Source organism: Lithobates pipiens, unplaced genomic scaffold, assembly GCF_037356315.1.
Source record: "Lithobates pipiens isolate NorthernLeopardFrog02 unplaced genomic scaffold, aLitPip1_a1.2 Scaffold_27, whole genome shotgun sequence".
Taxonomy (NCBI): Eukaryota; Metazoa; Chordata; class Amphibia; order Anura; family Ranidae; genus Lithobates; species Lithobates pipiens.
This window is the reverse complement of record NW_027507788.1, coordinates 62,819,692-62,841,199: the sequence shown is the minus strand read 5'-3', so window position 1 is coordinate 62,841,199 and position 21,508 is coordinate 62,819,692.

The following is a 21,508-nucleotide window of genomic DNA, read 5'->3' as shown; positions in this document are numbered from 1 at the left end:
TCAAATTAAGGGAGCACGATCAGTATAGAAAGATCAAGAAAGTTCTCAGAAAAAGTAAGTATTTGTCGTGTGTTCCTATTATTATTAATATTGCATGCTGCGCCATGTGTTTTTCTTTATGGTGTTGTACATTTAAAAATGGCTACTTTCATGTTCATACGCACAGTAAGCGGTCGTAGTAAACATTGTTCGTTTCCTAAATAAATACGCTGTTTTCCCAGATACCTGATTAAATACATTTGTTCATGTTATTTTTGAATTTAATAAAAGAGGTTTAGGACATTGTTGTCTAGATGTGTTTGAACCTAGAAGGAACAGAAAACTAGATTCAGTGTAATGTATGGAGATGACAGTCAGCACCTGTCTACACATGTGGACTCAGGTGCACTAGTGTGGGACACCAGAACAAACTTTTTAGGGTGTCAAACACAGGTACTCCATTGGATACTTGGGGGCCCAAAAAAGGTAAGTATTCCAGCTTTAGTAGGGCATAAATCATGTCTTCAGCTTGTAATTCTGACCAAACAGACAATTGTACCCCACTTGCAAGCAATGTTTATCATTCATATTTGTTGCCTCAAATATCTGTGTGCTAAGTACACCTTTTTGTTTCATTCTCATAGGGGAGCAAAGAATCGGGAGATATGAGGTCACGAGGGACCCCTCACCTCCTGAACAAGGGGAACAGAGGTCACAAGCTGAGGATGTGGAGGAAGGAGAGGTGCTCGAGACTGAGACCACAATAGGTGAGTATCTGACACCCCAGCTTCAGGTAAGAAGAGATGTATGCTTGCATATTTCTAATACATGGTGTGTTTTTTTGATTTTTAGGTGATGTACAGGTTGTGGAAGATCAATCATCAGCTAATTTCACCAGTGACAGCACCCAAAGGCTAATCCAGGACATCATGTGGTGCAGTCAGGATTTACACGTTATAAAACAGAAAACTATGGATATTGAAGTAAAACTTAACAACATGATTGATGTCCTAGGAAGAATTTCATTTTACCAAAAATTGGCACTATTTTGTGTCAAAAAATGTTTACATTTAAAAAAAGCCTAATTTTGAAAATGCACACAGTATGTCAACATGTGCTATCTGCCATCAGGGGATAGCAATGTACCGTATATACTCGAGTATAAGCCGAGATTTTCAGCCTCTTTTTTGAGGCTGAAAGTGCCCCCCTCGGCTTATACTCGAGTCATCGCCGTCTGACTGCTCGATCAGCGTATCGAGCAGACAGACGGCGGACATACTACAATTTGAAAGCCGCGCCTCCTTCTCCGCCTCCGCCTGTGATAGGCGGAACACTGAATTTCCCAGCAGCCTGTGTTCCGCCTATCACGGACATCGTCTCATCCTCGTCCGTAGTACGAGGATGAGACGATATCGGTGATAGGCGGAACACAGGCTGCTGGGAAATTCAGTGTTCCGCCTATCACAGGCGGAGGCGGAGGCGGGGCAAGGCACGGGACGGAGGCAAGGCAAGGCACGGCACGGGACGGGACGGAGGCAAGGCACGACACGACACGGGACGGAGGCAAGGAGGCAAGGCACGGCACGGGACGGAGGCAAGGAGGCAAGGCACGGCACGGGACGGAGGCAAGGAGGCAAGGCACGGGACGGAGGCTCGGGACACAGGTAGGCTGGACACACACACACACACACACACACACACACGGACACACACACATGGACACACACACACAGGGATGGATGGATGGATGGAGACACACACACACAGGGATGGATGGATGGATGGAGACACACACACACAGGGATGGATGGATGGATGGAGACACACACACACAGGGATGGATGGATGGATGGAGACACACACACACAGGGATGGATGGATGGAGACACACACACACAGGGATGGATGGATGGATGGACACACACACAGGGATGGATGGATGGATGGACACACACACACACAGGGATGGATGGATGGATGGACACACACACACACAGGGATGGACGGACACACAGGGACGGACACACACACAGGGATGGACAGGCATGTCTCACCCTCGGCTTATACACGAGTCAATAAGTTTGCCAGTTTTTTTGGGGGTAAATTGGGGGCCTCGGCTTATATTCGGGTCGGCCTATACTCGAGTATATACGGTATGTGTTTTGGGCCTGCAACCCCTTCCTCAAAACTCAAGTAGGTGAGAGGAAGGGGTTGCACCCCCAAAACATGTCCATTTGTCCCCCATGATGGGAGATAGCACATGTTGACATTAGGCATGGGATCAGAATGCAAATCCCCACTTTGACTCCCAATTTGTGTGCATCTTCAAAATTAGGCTTTTACAGGGGTTACACCCCATCTGTGGAAGGCAAAATCCACACATTTTGGACAATATAATGTGTGATCTTGTCTTTTAAGTTTTTCAATGTTGAACTTTGTAAGTTCCATAGTCGTGTATGTTCTGTTTTGAAACATGGCTGTTTTTTGTAACCTTAAACCCAAAAAATATGTAGCTAACTCAAAATGTTATTTATTTTTTTTAAATGTTGATTTTACAACATACATGTGAATGTGTACGGAGTAAAATAATTTTTACTCAACAATGTGTGGCTTCTTCTTTCAATGATCAATAACATTTTTTGTGTTTAAACTGGTGTTTACACTGTCAATGGGTTTAGATAATAATGTACAAACCACTTGGTACTGCAAGTGCAATAGGAGATAGAAAAAAGAAACACAAGCAGGAATTCAAAAATCCTGATTTTTGCAGCTTTAAATGTAAAATGTATTCAAACATGTGCTGGCAAAGCAATGGCCCCCCTCAGCGAAAAATATTCCAAATAATTTTGGCGCACTTCACGGGCACTTTAGGAGGGCAAGCCAGGACGGGCCGCTTCCAGGGATGTCATTAATTGCGGAAGTCCAGCGTCAGGCCCAACTGTCACCACATAATTTGGGTTGTTTCTTTTCAGAAAGTTATGCAGGATGCAACAAGATAAAATTATGGTAGTCAGTTTGTATTCCGCCATGTTAATGGCCGTTTGAAACAGGCGGAACCGGCTGGCCAAATTCCCAAACGTGTTCTCCACAACTCTTCTGGCTCTGGCCAGCCGGAAATTAAAAACCCTCTTCTCAGGGGTGAGGGTCCTCTGGGGGAATGGCCTCATGATACGGTTTCCCAGACCGAAAGCCTCATCTGCTACGAACACAAATGGCAGTCCTTCAACGTTCTCCTCCGGGGGTGGCAATCCCAAGCCACCACTCTCGAAACATCGGTAAAACTCTGTCCGGGTAAATACTCCTCCATCCAACATCCGGCCATCCACATATATACACTCATACCACCGACACCACCGCCATCAACACAATACTATGAAACCCATTATAGTTAAAATAGTATGACCCCGAATGGGGTGGTGGGATGATGCGGACGTGCTTCCCATTGATTGCCCCTCTGCAGTTAGGAAAATCCCACCGCTGGGCAAACTGGGAGGCCACAGTCTGCCATTCCTGTGGCGTTGAAGGAAACTGTGGAGTCAAACAAAAAAATCTAATTAGTAATTTTGCACAAAAATATTATAAGCAGATTATACACAAACATTAATTAAGGGGCGCTCTGAAATAATCTATATGTGAAAGATTAATTAACCAATATCAATAACAAAGTAGCATTGGTAGAAAATGCTTAAAACAATAATCTAATCACCATATACAAAAAGATAATAAAGTATCAATAAATAAAATATGCTGAAAATTGGTGAACCACCAATCATAAGATAAAGTCCCAATAACGTGTCTCTACATATAAATAAAACAAGATAAATTCTGCAGATCCAAGTGTCTGGTAAGCAGTTTGGACTTACATCTTCACAATTGCTGCGTGTTTGGTGGAGGGAGTCGCAAGCCTTTCGGATTTGCTGCTATATCACAATTAACATTTGTTTCTACACTTGGATCTGCAGAATTTATCTATGTACAGACACATTATTGGGACTTTATCTTATGATTGGTGGTTCACCAATTTTCAGCATATTTTATTTATTGATACTTTATTATCTTTTTGTATATGGTGATTAGATTATTGTTTTAAGCATTTTCTACCAATGCTACTTTGTTATTGATATTGGTTGATTAATCTTTCACATATAGATTATTTCAGAGTGCCCCTTAATTACTGTTATTATCCATTAAGGTGTTTTTTTCACTTTCCCAGGGAGCAGCTTTTTTTGTATTTTGTTTTTTCACATGGCGTGGAATTTGCGCAGTTGAGGTTCAACTGTTTTTTTTCACTATACAAACATTGTTGGCCAACATCAGTATAACATTTCTTGGAAAGAGTATTTAAAGGCTAAAATATAAGGTCCACTTATTAGATTCATCACCCCCTCTGATGGCCCCTTGTAAATATTTTGGGGGGGAGGTATGTTTTGGACAGTTAACCACCCTCTTCAGTACATAATGGAGTAATAACAAAGTAATGTGTGTTACTTTGGCCAGCCCCTTCTTAATTTCACTATTGGCAGCCACCGGACAGGTAATAAGAAGTGGCATCAAAAAAAATTAATAAATGGAAGCACATTTGTAGATTCTGCAATTACCTATCAAGATAATAATAGGAGAATAAAAATGTAAATAGTAGCATTTGAAAGTATTGAGGCAGGCCCTTGCACTACATGCTTTGGAGAAATGCATACATAAATCTGACCACAAAAGAGGTGGGTATAGTGTGTATTGGGTTTGGCAAAGTCAGCAGATAGAGGATTGCTATCAGCTGACTTATTAGCGGTTGGGGGGAGGGGGGTTCCAAATGATTTTGGGCCCCCCAAAAAAGCCTCTGGCACTCTGCATGTATTTAGGGACAACAATGACATTTGTAAACATTTTAGGGGGTCTTTAGGGTAAAGCATTACAATGGAGATGACAAAATACATTGTTAAGTGACTAGACTATAGGAGTATATGGGCCTCAGATTGCATGCTGGGGGGGGGTTAGTGAAGGCAAATATGCATGAAGGACAAAAAAGGAGCATACAAAATTCCAACATGCATGAGGACAAAGAGGAAATTCCCAGCTTATTACAATTATGTTAATTATAGAAAGATGAAAGAAATACAATACATTAGCAAATACTGTATGATGGAGGAACAGGTCTCTGGGATAATGATTCCCAGAGCCTGGGGGGAGATGCCTGTGGAGAACTTTAGGTCCTAAAGGCCTCTCCCTGTCGCCAAGTAGCGCAACATGGAGATGAGCCTCTGCTCCGGAGTGATTGCTTGCCGCATGCAGGTATCCTGCCTGCTGATATAAGGGGACAGCAAAGCCAGCAGACGGTGAAAAACGGGGTCCGTCATCCAGAGATAATTCCTGAAATCATCAGGATTATTCTCACGGAACTCACGCAAAAAAGGCATATGAGAGAACTGGTCAAGCTGGTACAACCAATTGTTGGTCCACAAACTCCTCCTTGCCCTGTTCATGGACCGAGCTTGTGTCAAAGTAAGAACCCCAACACCAAGCCCCCGCACAGCATGAAATCTACGATGAGTACGTACAAGTAACATGGCTTCAAACCGGTCGGCTGGTCAGAAAGGACAACAGAAAGCACTGATAAACAGCAAGGCCTGAAAGAACGAAACGCAAATCAGCAACGAGCGGACAATAAGCACTGAAAATCAAAGCGTACTATACCAAGATATAGTCCACAATGAGCAACAAATGCTTACTGACTACACGCACTGATAAGCAGATACGCACTGACAAGCACAAACTGTAGAGCAGTAATGAACTGAAGCACAAATCTGAAAAGCGCGAATCGTCTCTAACCAAACTTCTACTAACACGCGATAAACACAAGATCAGCAGAAGGAGCCCAAAGGGTGCCGGACGTGGTGCTGAACTTCCTTTTTCTAGTCCCGTAGTATGTGGTGTACGTCACCGCGTTCTTGGCGGTCGGAATTTGGTGTGACCTTGTGTAGGCAAGACATCTTGAGCGGAATTCCATTGGAAAAACTATCAGAGCTTCTTCCAACGAGAACTCCGATCGTGTGTACGCGGCATAGGGGGGTCACATGACAATGGGGAGGGAAAATGGCTAACTGGGCCCAATTTGGACATTTTTACTTAGTGGTGTACTCACTTTTGTTGCCAGCAGTTTAGACCTTAATGGCTGTGTGTTGTGTTATTTTGAGGGGACAGAAAATTTTAACTGTTATACAAACTGTACTCTCACTACTTTAAATTGTAGCAAAGTGTAATTTCTTCAGTTTTGTCACATGAAAAGATATAATAAAATATTTACAAAAATGTGAGGGGTGTATGCACTTTTGTGAGATACAGTATATCAGTGGCTGTGCATCTATAAGGGCGCACGGGTACAGCCCCCTCTCTCCAGCCACCCTTTCTATGACCATTAGATAGATTCATGCATTGCAGGTGTCCAATCATAGGGAGGGGAGGACAGGAGAAGACATCAAGGACATGGAGGAGCATGGAGGACACCGCTTGCCGCCCACCGCTGTCACCCGCTGACCCACTGAGACAGGGTAAGCGCAGACGGCGGGCGGGGGAGGAACAGTGGCAGCATTCAATGTGCACATTGGCTACATTCGATGGGCACAATGGGAGCATTCGATGGGCCCAGTGGCAGCATTTGATGGGCACAGTGGCAGCATTTGATGGCACAGTGGCAGCGTTTTGGCACAGTGGAAGCGTTTGGGCACAGTGGCGGTGTTCGATGGGCACAGTGGCGACGTTTGATGGGTACAGTGGCTGTGTATGGCACAGTGGTGGCAATTGATGGCAATGTGTCTGCGTTTGATGGGCACAGTGAGGCTGCAATTGAAGGTTTTTTTTTCTGAATTTTTCAGTTTGTTTGCAACCCCCCCAAAAAAATTGGAGCATCAGCCGTCACTGGTATATATGTACCTATGTATCTACTTTTCCTAATCTAAACCATATCAAACAAATGCACAGCAAACATGTTGGGGCATGCTTCACAAATCCAAACAAATGGGGAAGAAAGGGTGAACATTTACACTGGGAATGTTTGGGCAAACAAGCATGAAACATGTAACGTGTGCAGCAAGCAGTGAGGGACACAGCAGTAGTGTACAGCACAAAATCAGTCTAAGCATGCACAAATGAGCCATATTTATCCCAGTATACAGAACAAACACGTGCTGCAAACAAACCATGAAGCTGAAATCATACCATGTGCCCCATAATACAGAACAAACATACGCTACAAACAAACCATGAAGCTGAAATTATGCCATGTGTTGTAGAAGTAAGGAGAACCATGTGCACAACTGTTAAGACAAATGAGACTGTTGAAAGGAATAAAAGCGCTTTACCATGTGCTCCACCAGATCGAGGATGTTCAGCTTCTCTTCTGCTGAGCTCTCCTCTCTCATCGTTCACTTCTGCCAAGGCCCTCAGAAGCATGGGCGTGTGCAAGAGAAAAGTGGTGCCTGCTGGCTATGATGGTGCATACAGTAAATTACTGCACAATTTCACTCTTTAAATATAGCAAAACACAGCAAATTACAGCATGCAGTATTTAAGAAGCATATTTCCGCTGATGACAACATTTTGGTTGCATTTCTTAAAGAAGTAGATAACACTTTGCGAATGGAGCCCACCAGTGCAGTATAGCACCATCATATAACTTGTGTGGCAGTGTTCGCAGATACTGACTGGTGGCAGTATGTTAAAAAAATGTAATAATTTTTTATCCAATTTTTTTAACTTTTTCTTATTGAATTTTTCTATTTTACATTTTTTTTACACACTTTCATGAGAGCAATGATTTGAACTGTCATTAATGGGTTACATTCATACTAGTTGTGATTACTATTGTGTGCTGTGATTGGCCCACAGCTATCATAAGGAACAAGGTGCTGTGAATTGCCCAGGTACCATGTGATAATTGTGGGCCAATCACAGCATCACAACACTAAGCACAGTTGTTATGAATGAAACTCATTTATAACAGTTGTGTTTACATTGTGATCATGTGATCTCGAAGCAGGTGGGTACCAGGAGCAGCAAGTCATGGAAGCAGTGTTGTGCTGTCCCAACAGGGCATATAATTGATATAGATTGTTTTCCTTAACCATTTTCTATGAACTTTTATATTTAGTTCACATGCTGCCATCTAGTGAAATTTTGTGGTAATGCACTTGTTTCTTATGTTCTTTACTTCCTGTACTTCCTGTATCATTGATGCAGCTCCAAGCCACATTTAGCAGGGCACATGTATTCTGCAATGTAAGCTACAAACAATATCATCTTTTGACCGCATAAATACCAAAACCTATTCGTCTGTTTGTATCCTGTCATCTGCTATAACCTGATGTTCAGAATAAAAGCACCTTCGTGGAAGGAATCAGTATTTGGTGAGTTCAAACTATCTGATGAGGATTGTCCTCAGTGATTCTGTCTTATACAGGCCGGGCATAGAGGTCATACATGGGATAAATCGCTTCACAACAATTGGAGTCAGCATAGTCAAACGTTGTATAGAATTCCCACAGCCTGCTGTGTATATGTGTGTGCCTGATCTGCAATCAAGCTCAGTGCCATCCATCATCTTGTGAAGCACATGGTCGCACCAGTTTACTGCACCTCATGTGAATATTAAAAACTGTTTCTCTACATTGAACTGTGTTATCCCCACCTGTCTGTTCGTCTTCTTAAAGATCCTCCGGGACTGTGACATCTTAAGGGCACAGGGTCACCATGTGACATCATCCGGTGACCCCGCCCATTGTCCCTTCATAAGTCGCCGCACAAGGCGCCCCTGTCATTGTGGCCAGAGACAGCGTTGAGTCAACATCTCAAGGAAAAAGAGAAGAAAAGAAAGCGGCAGCAGCGGCAACAGAAGACCGGGCCACCGCTAGTAAAAGAGCTGGGAGAAGAAAGCGGAGTCCGCCAGACTTTTGGGAAAAAAAAAGTCTGCCGGAGCCCACACATGGGCGGATTATCCGGCGGACTCTGGTCTGATCGTGTGCACGGGGCATAAGGGTGTAAAATTTTGATTTCACTTCTCCCTGCCTATCACAGTTTCGGAGGCCATGGGAATCCCAAAATAGCACAACCCCCCCCCCATGACCCCATTTTGTAAAGTAGACACCCCAAGCTATTTGCTGAGAGGTATGGTGAGTATTTTGCAGATCTCACTTTTTGTCACAAAGTTTTGAAATTTGAAAAAATAAAAAATAAAATGTCTTTCCTTTCTTCATTTTCAAAAACAAATGAGAGCTGCAAAATACTCACCGTGCCTCTCAGCAAATAGCTTGGGGTGTCTACTTTCCAAAATTGGGTCAATTGGGGGGGGGGGGGTTGTGTTATCTTGTTATTTCATGGCCTTCAAAACTGTGATAAGCAGTGAGGAGTAAAATCAAAAATGTACGCCCTTAGAAATCCTGAAGGCGGTGCTTGGTTTTCGGGGGCCCCTTGTGTGGCTAGGCTCCCTAAAAGCCCCACCCACGTGGTATCCCCTTACTCAGGAGAAGCAGCAGAATTTATTTTGGGGTGTAATTCCACATATGCCCATGGCATGTGTGATTAATATATCATTTAGTGACAATTGTGTGCAAAAAACAAAAAAATTGTCAATTTCCCACAACTTGTGGAAAAACATAAAATTTTCCATGGATTTAACATGCCTCTCAGCAAATAGCTTGGAGTGTCTAATTTCCAAAATGGGTTCATTTGGGGGGGGGGGGGGGGGTAATGGCATCTTGGCATTTTATGGCCTTCAAAACTGTGATAGGTAGTGAGGCGGAAGTAAAAAAATGTACACCCTTAGAGACCCTGAAGGTGGTGTTTGGATTTCAGGGTCCCGTACGTGTCTAGGCTCCAAAAAAACAAACAAGATATTTGGGGGGCACACCCTAAAAAAATGCATAAAGATGGTGCTGCCATAAGACCATACAACAGAACAAAAATGTTACAGTACACACATGCAAAACTAACATTTACCTCCAGCAAGGCTTTTTAAAACACCTTGACATTTTCAAAAAACATTTACAAAAAATATGGGGATTTGGTCACACCATATTGCTATATGGTGCTTAAGCCCACTTACGGCGACAAAGTACCCATGATTAGTAGGTCCTACACTATCCATAGATTGGGAGATCCTGCTTCTCTGAACCATGGGAGCTATACTCCTCTATATGGGAGAACATGAGATCTCCACCATGACATGTATTTTTTGTAAATGTTTTTTGAAAATGTCTAGGCGTTTTAAAAAGCCTTGCTAGAGGTAAATGTTAGTTTTGCATGTGTGCGCTGTAATATTTTTGCTCTGTTAGGCCCCCAAAAAGTCCCACACGTGGTATCCTCGTACTCAGGAAAAGCAGCAAAATGTATTTTGGGGTGCAATTCCACATATAACCATGGCATGTGTGAGCAATATATCATTTAGTGACAACTTTTTGTAAAAAGTTTTTTTTGTTGTCATTATTCAATCACTTGGGACAAAAAAAATAAAAGTAAGGTGGAGGTGAAAGTTTCAAGACAAGGGACTGTAAAGACTCTCATTAGACTTATCATGGAAATGTGCATGTAAGTGATCCAGCCTGCCTGTGCCGCCAGCCCACAGTAAATATACTCTCCAACAACCAAGGACAACTTCCCATGTATTTAGCTACAGTCAATGTTTAGTCTATGGTCGTTCATTGTTTCTGATAATAAGTGGACTTGATAATTTAATTTTTATAGAATGAATACTGTACTAAATAAATGAAAATTGGACAAAATGATAACTAACGAGAACATTTTTCCAACATGTCCTTTTGGAAATTTTCATCTAAACAGTCCTGATTAACATTTGAAAACGGTATACCAAACAGAAAATCTAGTGTTTGTCCTGAATATAAATTTCTCATCTGATTTTCTGATAGCGTGTACTAGGCTTTTGCAATGGCGATCAATGGAAGAATAATTGCTTCTCTTTGATTAGTGGTCAGTGAGAGGAAGACTCAGCGAATGCATCCGTGTTATTGGTTACTTGCCTGAAAGAGAGGAGGAGATGGTTTGCTGGTCCCCAGATGTTGATGCTGGAACTATGAGCAGGGCCACCATCAGGGGGGTACAGCCCATACACCTGTAAGGGGCCGCAGCATCCCTGGGGGCCCGAGCGGGGACCACTTCTTTGTGCACTTTCCCTGCATATTCTCGGAGGCACCGCAATGAAGCTCTCTGTGAGAGGAAACGGCTGCTTGCTTATCACAACAGAACAGTAATCTAGTCTAGGCTCCTCCTCCATTCTGACCAGGGACAGACTGAGGGCCCAGGGTAAGTGGAGGGGGGGGTACACTTGCCACTATGGGGACAGCAGCAATGTGGTGTGCTGGGGGGGGGGGGGGAGCTCACTGTAGCTACTGCTGGCTGGGATGTCTGCTCACGCTACAGGGAGCAGGTGAGGTTTGTTTTTGTTTTTTTGTAAAGTCTCCTTGGAGGAAAAGCTGCCAAACTTTCTGTAGGGTTTGTTTTGTAGGTTATGCAGTGATAAGGAGACACATGAAATGAAGAGCCAGTGCCACATATATCTCCCAAGCTAGCACGCAGACTTATCTATATAAACATCTCCGACCACTCTGTCCAGATAACGGGAATGTCATTTATGACCATTCATGTAACCCTCTGTTTATGTAAGTTTACACCTCTGATTGTCTGATTGAACTTAGATAACACAGGGTTAAATGAATTATCATGAATTAATTTCACATGTTGTGATGTGATGTTTTCTTTAGCCACTTGCCGCCTGATGGCTGCAAAGTGGTTTCAAAATCCTGACTGGACGTCATAGGATGTCCTCAGGATTTTCTGCCGCTGTGCGCCCCGTGGGGCGTGCATCGCGGCGATCGTTGTTGCGGGGTGTCAGTCTGACACCCCGCAACTACGATCTCGGTAAAGAGTCTCCGACGGTGGCCTCACCCCCCTCTCTGTGTCCATGGCGTGCAGTCAGCCCTGGCCCCCTGCCGGGAATGGTGGCTGGCTCCTCTTGGCTGGAGATGGGTAGAGTGTTCCCCCCATGGACTCCTGGCTAACCGAGAAGGCACCGCCACTGCACCTGGAGAATACCTTGTCGGCGGCCTGGAGATCCTTCCACATGATGCCGCAACGCTGCCTCCCGACTGTCCACGTCCCTCCGATCGGTCCTCCGCCACATCCAGTGCCGCTGCTACCTGGCTCTGCAGCCAGTCGTGCCCCTGCGATTGCGCACTGCCGCTCTCAGCCTTTCAAACAGCGCGTCCACATCGGCCATCTTGCTTCAGAACGAGGAGCAGTGAAAAAACTGCCTCCTCGTGTCCTGTTTCTTCCCGACTGCTCGCTCATAGCTCCGCCCCCTTTAAATAAGGCCGCTCACTCTCTCCGGCCCCACCCTGTACCATACCCAACCCAACCCCTTAGTGTGTCACTAGATACACTGTCATGTCTGGCCCTCCTCTACCATTCCCTGTCGCTCCATTCCTCTCTGAAGGGATGGTGAAGATAGGACTGCAAAAGGAGGATGATGTAGGGTGGAGGGGGTGGGACAGAAAGAGGAAGAGGACATGGGATGGAGGAGATGGGACTTGAGAAGTAAGAGGACATGGGATGGTGGAGATGGGACTGGAAGAGGAGCACATGGGATGGAGGAGGACATGGGATGAAGGATATGGGAGTGAAGGAGGAAGAGGACATGGGATGGAGGATTCTTTGGGTTGTAAGAGCACTATATTAAAATACAAGTGGGTACACTGAAGAACTTGGTGGGATGGCCGGTGGGTGGATTCAGTTGGATAGCCAGTGGGTGGGCCTTGAGGAATGTTTGTGGTCAGGCTGGTGGGGGGGGGGGGGGGCAGACCTAAAGCTGTGTAAGGGCTACCCTGATGGCTACCCTGACTATGAGGCATTGTTTAGAGGGAGATCAATTTAGCCAAAAGAATTCCTGCAGCATGGGTAGTAGCAGGGCCACAGGACAATGCAATTCACATGGCTAAGCAGGCAAAGAGAGTCATTAAAGGCTCTGCATTACAGAAAAAGCCTTTATGTTTACAATTACAATATTTTACAGATTTCTAAGAAAAGGTACCGTGACTGTTTTGCTGATTTATTGCGAAGACTCTTTAAGTTTGTAGTTGTGCATATGGTTCGCAGATATTACAATTAAAGCTTTATTTGCTCTAGTGTTGTGCACATTAATGGTCCATGTGAAACATTCCAGCTATCTTATACATTGATTATTATGCCCAAGCCTTCTTGTCTCTAATGCAACTCCCTCCCCCTCTGCTGTATTTTTGAGGTTTATCTGAATTATTAATTAGATTGTATATCTTGGATGGAGTATGAGAAATAAAGAAACAGACTGAAAGGCAGTGGGCAGAAGGTGCCTGTGTATTTTTTTTCTTACATATCATCAAGTGAACAGATGGATTTTACACTGTGAGCTGGTGGCACTTCTTCTATGTCCAAATATTCCCGGGGCCTGTAATTAACACTGGCAGAATGCACTCACAATTACATGGCTTCATTTCCTGAATTCTGAAACAAATCCCAAGCAGGTTGTACGGGTGGCATTGCATATCCCCTATTGTCAGTCAGTAACTGTCCAGTAACTAGTGGGCTATCAGCTGAGATTCAAAGTAGATTTTCAGGCAAATATTTAATAAACACAATAAAATTCAGTTATATATTCAAAAATAGTATTTAAATGTAGATATAACATCATAATCATCATAATGTAACTACATTTTTTAAATCAGTTAGCACATGCATCTGAAGCCAACTTTTTATCAGCTTTTATCTGCTGCACAACAGGTCTCACAATCAGAGAGGAAATAACCCAATCAGGGCCCCATCACTTTATACATCTTGACACCAGTGGCGGCTGGTGCTCAAAATATTTAGGGGGCACAAACAAACTGAAAAATGCTGAACCCCCTCCCATCAATTTCAGCCTCACTGTGCCCATCAATTGCAGCCTCACTGTGCCCATCAATTGCAGCCTCACTGTGCCCATCATATTCAGCCATGTGTGCCAACCATATGCAGCCACTTGTGCTCATCATATGCAGCCTCTTGTGCCCATCATATGCAGCCACTGGTGCCCATAATATGCAGCCACTGTGCCCATCAAACGCAGCCACTGTGCCCATCAAACGCAGCCACTTGTGCCCGTCATATGCAGCCACTTGTCCCTATCAAATGCAGCCACTTGTCCCTATCAAATGCAGCCAATTGTGCCTGTGAAATGCAGCCACTTGTGCCCGTCACATGCAGCCACTTGTGCCCGTCACATGCAGCCACTTGTGCCCGTCAAATGCAGCCACTTGTGCCCGTCAAATGCAGCCACTTGTGCCCGTAAAATGCAGCCACTTGTCCCCGTCATATGCAGCCACTTGTGCCCGTCAAATTCAGCCACTGTGCCCATCAAACGCAGCCACTTGTGCCCAAACGCAGACACTTGTGGATGTCAGATGCAGCCAATTGTGCCCATAAAATGCAGCCACTTGTGCCCAGTATATGCAGCCATGTGTGCCCATCATATACAGCCACTGTGCCTGTCATATGCAGCCACTTGTGCCTGTCAAATGCAGCCACTTGTGCCCATCATATGCAGCCACTTGTTCCCATCAAATGTAGCCACTTGTTCCCATCAAATGTAGCCTCTTGTGCCCATCATATGCAGCCACTTGTGCCCATCATATGCAGCCATTGTGCCCTTCAAACGCAGCCACTGTGCCCATCAAACGCAGCCACTTGTGCCCGCCATATGCAGCCACTTGTCCCTATCAAATGCAGCCACTTGTCCCTGTCAAATGCAGCCACATGTGCCCATCACATGCAGCCACTTGTGCCCGTCAAATGCAGCCACTTGTGACCGTCAAATGCAGCCACTTGTGCCCATCAAATTCAGCCACTTGTGCCTGTCATATGCAGTCACTTATGCCCATCAAATGCAGCCACTTGTGCCCAGTATATGCAGCCACTTGTGCCCATCATATGCAGCCATGGTGCCCATCATAAGCAGCCACCTGTGCCCAGTATATGCAGCCACTGTGCTCACCGACCCCCTCGTGGCTCTGATGGCCCCCCGCTTGCAGCTCTGATGGCCCCCTGCTCATGGCTCTGACGCCCCCCACTCGTGGCTCTGATGGGCCCCCACTCGTGGCTCTCTGACAGCACCTCCTGCAGGTGGTCTGTCACTTACAACCAGTCCTGAGTCCACCAGAGCAGCTGTGGCGGCGGGGATGTCCATCCTTGTGTCTCCTCTGTAGCATCTCTTCCTAAGCGCCAGTCATTCAATAGCAAGCCCTGTCACTTTGACCAATCTGGAAACAGGTCTGACGACCTGCCTCCCTGATTGGCGAGAAGGAGCGTTAGTGTGAAAATAGCGAAAATTTATTTGCTATCGTCACACAATTGAGTGGGATCAGGGTGCACTCTCTGCACCCCGAGACCATCCTATTTTGAACCCTTTTAGAGCCTCTGGCTCTAATCAGGTGCTTCAAAAAGTACCACCCCCTGCCACCCCCGCCATAGTAATCCATGCGTCTGGCGTCCTGAAAGAGGCGGGGCGCATGGATGAGGGGGGGGGGGCGGTGCCCGTGCACCCACAATACACGGGCCGGCCCTGCTTGACACAAAAATGCTTGCAGAAAGGAAAAGCAGAGTGATGACCTCATGTGTGCTTCTGCTCTGTTACTTGAGGGGGTGGGTCAGTTGTGCAAAGGGAAGATTATTGCATGTAAAAAAGAAAAACAAGAAAAAAAGATGTTTGAAAAAATGTAATTAAAAGCTATTTAATTAATTTATTTTTTTAAACATACTGTCACCAGTCAGTATCCCTGATCCTCACCACACCAGTCATAAGATGACACCGTATTACATTAGTGATAGTATGTAAAGGGGTCATTTGGGGGGTATTTCCAAAAAAAGTGACAAAAAATGTACAGCTTTCAAAAACTTGCCATGCCTATTACTAAATTCCTCAAACTGTATGCTTTCAATACTGAATTTGTACTGTCTCAACATTTTAAGGGCCTTAAGAAATGAAGCTAAACGTTCGCTAGAAATCTGAGATATGTGGAAAACAGAGAGCACTTGATTTAACTCCCTGGGGCTAAAGCAAGCTGTACTCCTTATCTTTCTTCTCTATCACCCCTGCGGGACCTAACAATGCATGCTGACTCCCAAGAACCACAAAAGGAAGCCCACCTAGCGGTCATTAGGAACTTACTTACTATGAGTAAGGGAATAGACCACAATGTCGCAAGATGGTGCCCTGCAGCAACAGGCCCAGGCATGTCCTCCGGACCCAGCGTGCTCTCATATAACTGTTTTAGAAAACAGTGAGTACTCTCTTCACCTTACTAAGGCTGACCTTTCCACCATGTATAATAAACTGGGCAATAATTTTCAGGTAGAATTGTACAGAGATCATATCCTCCGTGCCTCCCTCAATACCCCTCATATTAAACTGGAAGGGGTCATGGTGAAGATTTACCCAGATATCTCCCCTGCCACCCTGGACAAGAGAAGATGGATGAAAGAGGTTACAACGGTGTAACAATCTGCTAGGATACGCTATAGATGGGGTTTCCACTTTAAGCTCTCTGTCCCTCATAATAGAACCACCTATACAGTGGCCACAGTCACTGAAGGGAAGGCTGCTGATCAAGTTGGTCCTTCTAGATCCTCATAATCCACCAAGGCTCCCTTCTACTCCAGCTCCATTTTGGGCTACTCCGTCACCTCAACGGAACCGGAGGAATCGTCCATGCTCCCGGGATCAAGTTCACTGACTTTCCATAACCTGCAGCCAGCACATTCAGATGCTACCTGATTTTAGACTAAGTCTCTTCACGCCCGTTTGTTTTGCCCACCTGCTCACAGCTGCTCTCTACTTTAAGTGTCCCCTCTCTCAGATACTTGAAGGGGGATTGCCAGATTTTCCTAATTCCTGGCCAGTTACTGGTTGAACCAGTGAATAGGATTTGGATTGCATACAGAGTATTGGACTAGATAATCCACAGAACTTCATTACATTTGCCAGGTGCGTCATTCCCCCCTGGCTCCTTGGAGTTTGGTTTGTTATTATTTTTTCTGTTATTATTTTGTTCTTTTTTTTAAAAGCAGATTATTTTATACAATCACTACAGTCATCATTGCAGTTTCCCCTTCGCCTAGGGGTTAAATCCAAACTTTAAAGGAGGGCTCCCCATAAGGACAGTATTTGCTGCTCCTCAGGCTTTGGCCTACTGCAATACCTCGCTCTCTAAGGCACCGAGTGTGTTTGCCAAGCAATCCTCACATAGACTGATAGTGGGCCTATATCTACAACCAACTTGATCCCCCCCGCACCTCAATTTAGATACTTTAAATGGGTCTCCATATAATCTCCAATGTAAGGGGTTTCAAATCCCAGCAAAAAAGGAAGAAGGCCTTCAAGTTCTACAATGGGCTTGGAGCAGATGTTATCCTGCTGCAGGAGACACACTTCTCCAACGATAATAATTACATAGTTAGTAAGGTTGAATAAAGACACCAGTCCATCCAGTTCAACCTGAGTGAGTGTCTACAATCCAAAGTCCCCATTCATATACAGGGACCAATTTTGGACAGAAGCCAATTAACATACCTGCATGCCTTTGGAGTATGGGAGGAAACTGGAGTTTGCGGAGGAAACCCACACAGGCACAGGGAGAACATGCAAACTCCAGGCATGGTTGGGATTCGAACCAGCAACCCTTGTTACTGCTAGGCAAGAGTGCTACCCACTACACCACTGTGCCGCCCACACTTAAAAGTTTTTGACAAATTTTATAAACAACATTATTTTACTACCTTTGAGTCCAAGGCGAGGGGAGTGGTGATATTCATTAAAAGATCACTGGTATTAGATAGCCATCATATCTACAAGAATAATAATGTGGATTTCTCATTTTACAGGGCTCTTTACATTGTCAAGCTATTCCGATTGCCAATGTGTATGCCCCTAACTGTTCTCAGAGCTCTTTTTTCAAGGAATTTTTTCAAATAATGGACAGATATAACTCAGCACATGTGTTGGCTGGTGGAGACTTCAACCTAGTAGCACATTCTAGGCTGGACAGAAGCAGAGTGGTGAGCTCAACCAATGCTTTCCCTTAAACCTTAGTACAATTACTAAGATCAAACCAATTGATTAATACATGGAGGGCCTTAAATGTATGAGCAAGGGAAGACATGCAATATTTGCACTCCCACGATAGTTATGCCAGGCTGGACTACATTTTTTGTATTTCCATTATGTTGACCAACTCCTCATCAGCCACAATCCATACATGCCCTTGGTCAGATCATCAGGTGGTCTAGTTTCATACCGCTTATATCGGTCTTTCTCCCCAGACATCCACATGGAGACTGAATGATTCCGTCCTTATGGATCCTGAAATGATCTCTCAAGTAGAGGAGCGCCTGAAGAAATATTTTAATCTGAACGATGTAGAGGAGATCTCCACGTCCACACTGTGGGCAGCCCATAAGGCACCCTTGAGGGGCCACCTGATTGAGCTGGCTACAACTAGAAAACGCCAGAAAATTGCAGAGATTAATACTCTCACCTTTGAACTCAACAAATTCTACCATATCCATAGCCAATCCCACACCCCGGAAGTACTAAGACAAAATGACCTAAAAAGAGTATCCCTAGACACAATTTTAGCAGAACAAACAGAAAAGTCTCTATGTTGGGCTAAATATGGTTCCTACATGGCATGTTCACCAATGCCAGGAGAACTAGAGATACTGTTGTACAAGGAGGATTTCGATTTTGTTGGAATTTCAGAGACTTGGTTCATAATTGGCTGGCAACCATTCAAGGGTATTAAATTTTATCGCAGGGATAGGGAGGGTAAAAAAGGGGTATGCCTGTATATCAAGAATAATGTACAAGTGAATGTGAGAGATGACATCACTGGGGGAGCTAGGGAGGAGGTGGAATCCTTATGGGTCCAAAGGGATGAAACTAAGGGAAAAGTAATACAGGGAGTATGCTATAGGCCCCTAACCTGAGGAAGGAGGGAGAGACAGACCTCCTATCACAAATTGGATTGGCGGCTGTCACATACCTTAGGTGTGTGAGCCTGATGTGCAGAGGGAGACCTCTCGTACAACCTTGGCTCGGAGACCACTGAAGTTGAGACAGTGGTGGTAAGAGCACGGTGAGGTAAGAGTGCCTGCGGGATTCTCTTAGCTGGAAGTGGTGATACCAGATGAGATGCCAGAACAACTGGTGCAGGAGTGCTGTGGATGGAGGTCAGCAGATGCAGATATTCTGCGGATGCAGAGCAGCGGATGCAAGTCAGCAGATGCAGGTATGCTGCAGATGCAGAGCACCAGATGCAGGATAAAAGGCTGGAGCAGGGTCAGACAGGCCAGATCATACACAGAAGAGCAATCAGCATAAACAGCAGGCAGAGAGTAGTCAGCGTCCAGGCTGGGTTTTGGCAACAGGTAAACAGGCCGATAAACAGAAGAAAGCAGGGTCAAACAAGCCAAAGGTCAGGACTGGAGATAGTAGCATGGTCAGGAAGCCGGGTCAAACACTGGAAACAGGATACAAGCACAGAGTCAGGTTTGAGGGAACAGCTACAGATCAAACCACAGGGACCTAGTGCCCCTGGAGACTTTTTATTGGCTACTAGGCGCATCTAACGTACACACATGCATTCCGTGCATGCATGTTTGCACACATCATATAATGCAGGCATCTCATGCCTGACAACCTCCGGGTGCCCAGGAGAAATCTCTTTTGAGGATGGCTGTGAAAGAAGGCCTGGATTAATTCTTGAGCATGGTCGTTCTGTTTGGGTTCCCAGGAGTTCTCTTCTGGACCATACCCCTTCCACTTGATCAGGTATTGAAGCTGTTTTTCCTCTTCTTCTACAATCCAAGACAGCCTCCACCTCATCATTACTGGTATAGGCAGTCCCGATCCCCTGTTTGGGAAGGGATCCAGCACTGCAGTAGTGACACGTGAAATACTGTGTGGATTTTCAGTGAATCGGGTAAGGAAAGTTCATATAAGACTTCATTTAATTTGCTCTTCACCAGGAAGGGACCAATCAATTTGGGTGTCAGTTTCCTTGCAGGGGGCAATTCATTCTGAGGTTAGCAATAGACAGCCATACTTGATCGCCTTGTTGAAGGCACAATTCCCCTCTTCTCTTCCTGTCAAATATTATTTTATTAGTTGCCTAATTATGGCTTCCTGTAATAATTTGTTATTATGGCTCAGGAAATCGACAGTGTTCTGAACTGCTGGAACCATGGAATCGGAATGAGATCAGATAGGAAGGAAGGTCTGATGGAATCAATAGTTGGAGAAGAACAGAGACTGACCTGTAGCTGAGTGACTGGCATTGTTTAAGGCAAACTCCACCAAGGGCAGTGATGCTACCCAGTCATCCTGGACAAATGTGGTGAAGCACCGGAGATATTGCTCAAGCGCTTGGTTCGTCCTCTCAGCCTATTAGTCTGAGGGTGATAGGCAGAGGACATAGACAGATCGATTTCTTTAGGACCTTGCACAATGCCTTCCAGAAAGTGAGAGGTGAACTGCACCCCTCTAGCCAAAACAATGTTTGTTGGGTCCCCTTGTAGCCTTACAATCTCCTTTATGAAGATCTAGGTGGTTTTCGTTGCAGAGGGCGTATTTTTTAGTGGCACAAAGTGAGCCATTTTAGACAGGCGGTCAACCACTACAAAAATAGCCAAGCAAACTTCTGATGGGGGAAGTTACACTATAAAATCCATGGCAATCATTTTTCAGGGTCTGTCAGGAACCTGTAGGGGTCTGAGCAAAGACCAGGCCTTGCTTAGCAGTCCTTCTTTGGGTACAGGTGGCACATGAATTCCCTGCTGTTCTTTTCAAGATCCAGCCACCAAAACGTGTTCCAGGGATTTATGTATTCCGAAATGGCCAGCCAGGGGATGGTCATGGCACAGACTTAGCACTGTTACTCGGATGTCTTCTGGCACAAAGATCTTTATCTGTAATTATCCTTACATAGTAGCCCATTCTTGGGTATCAGGGTATTTCCAGGAGGACTGGGCATACTTGCTGAAGCTTGCTTCAAGCCAGACATCAGGTTTGTCTGTAAGAGTCGGAAGTTACCTTCTGATAGGATGGTATCTGGCGCTGACACTTCTCTTGGATCATCAAATATGCGAGAAAGGGTGTCTGGATTGATGTTCTTTGAGCCCGGCTGGTAGGTAATGTGAAATGAGAATCTGGAAAAAACAATGCCCACCCTACCTCGCGTGGTCTCAGATGCTTGGCAGCTACCAGGTACTCCAGATTTTTACAGTCTGTATAAATGAGTATGGGAATGCGCCGCTCCTTCCAACAGATACCTCCATTCCTCAAGTGTAGCCTTGATGGCCAGGAGCTCTGGGTTCCCCACATCGTAATTCTTCTTGGCCAGAGAGAGTTTACTAGAGAAAAAGGCTATTGGGTCCATTAAGTCTTTAAGACCCTGCCGTTGGGAGA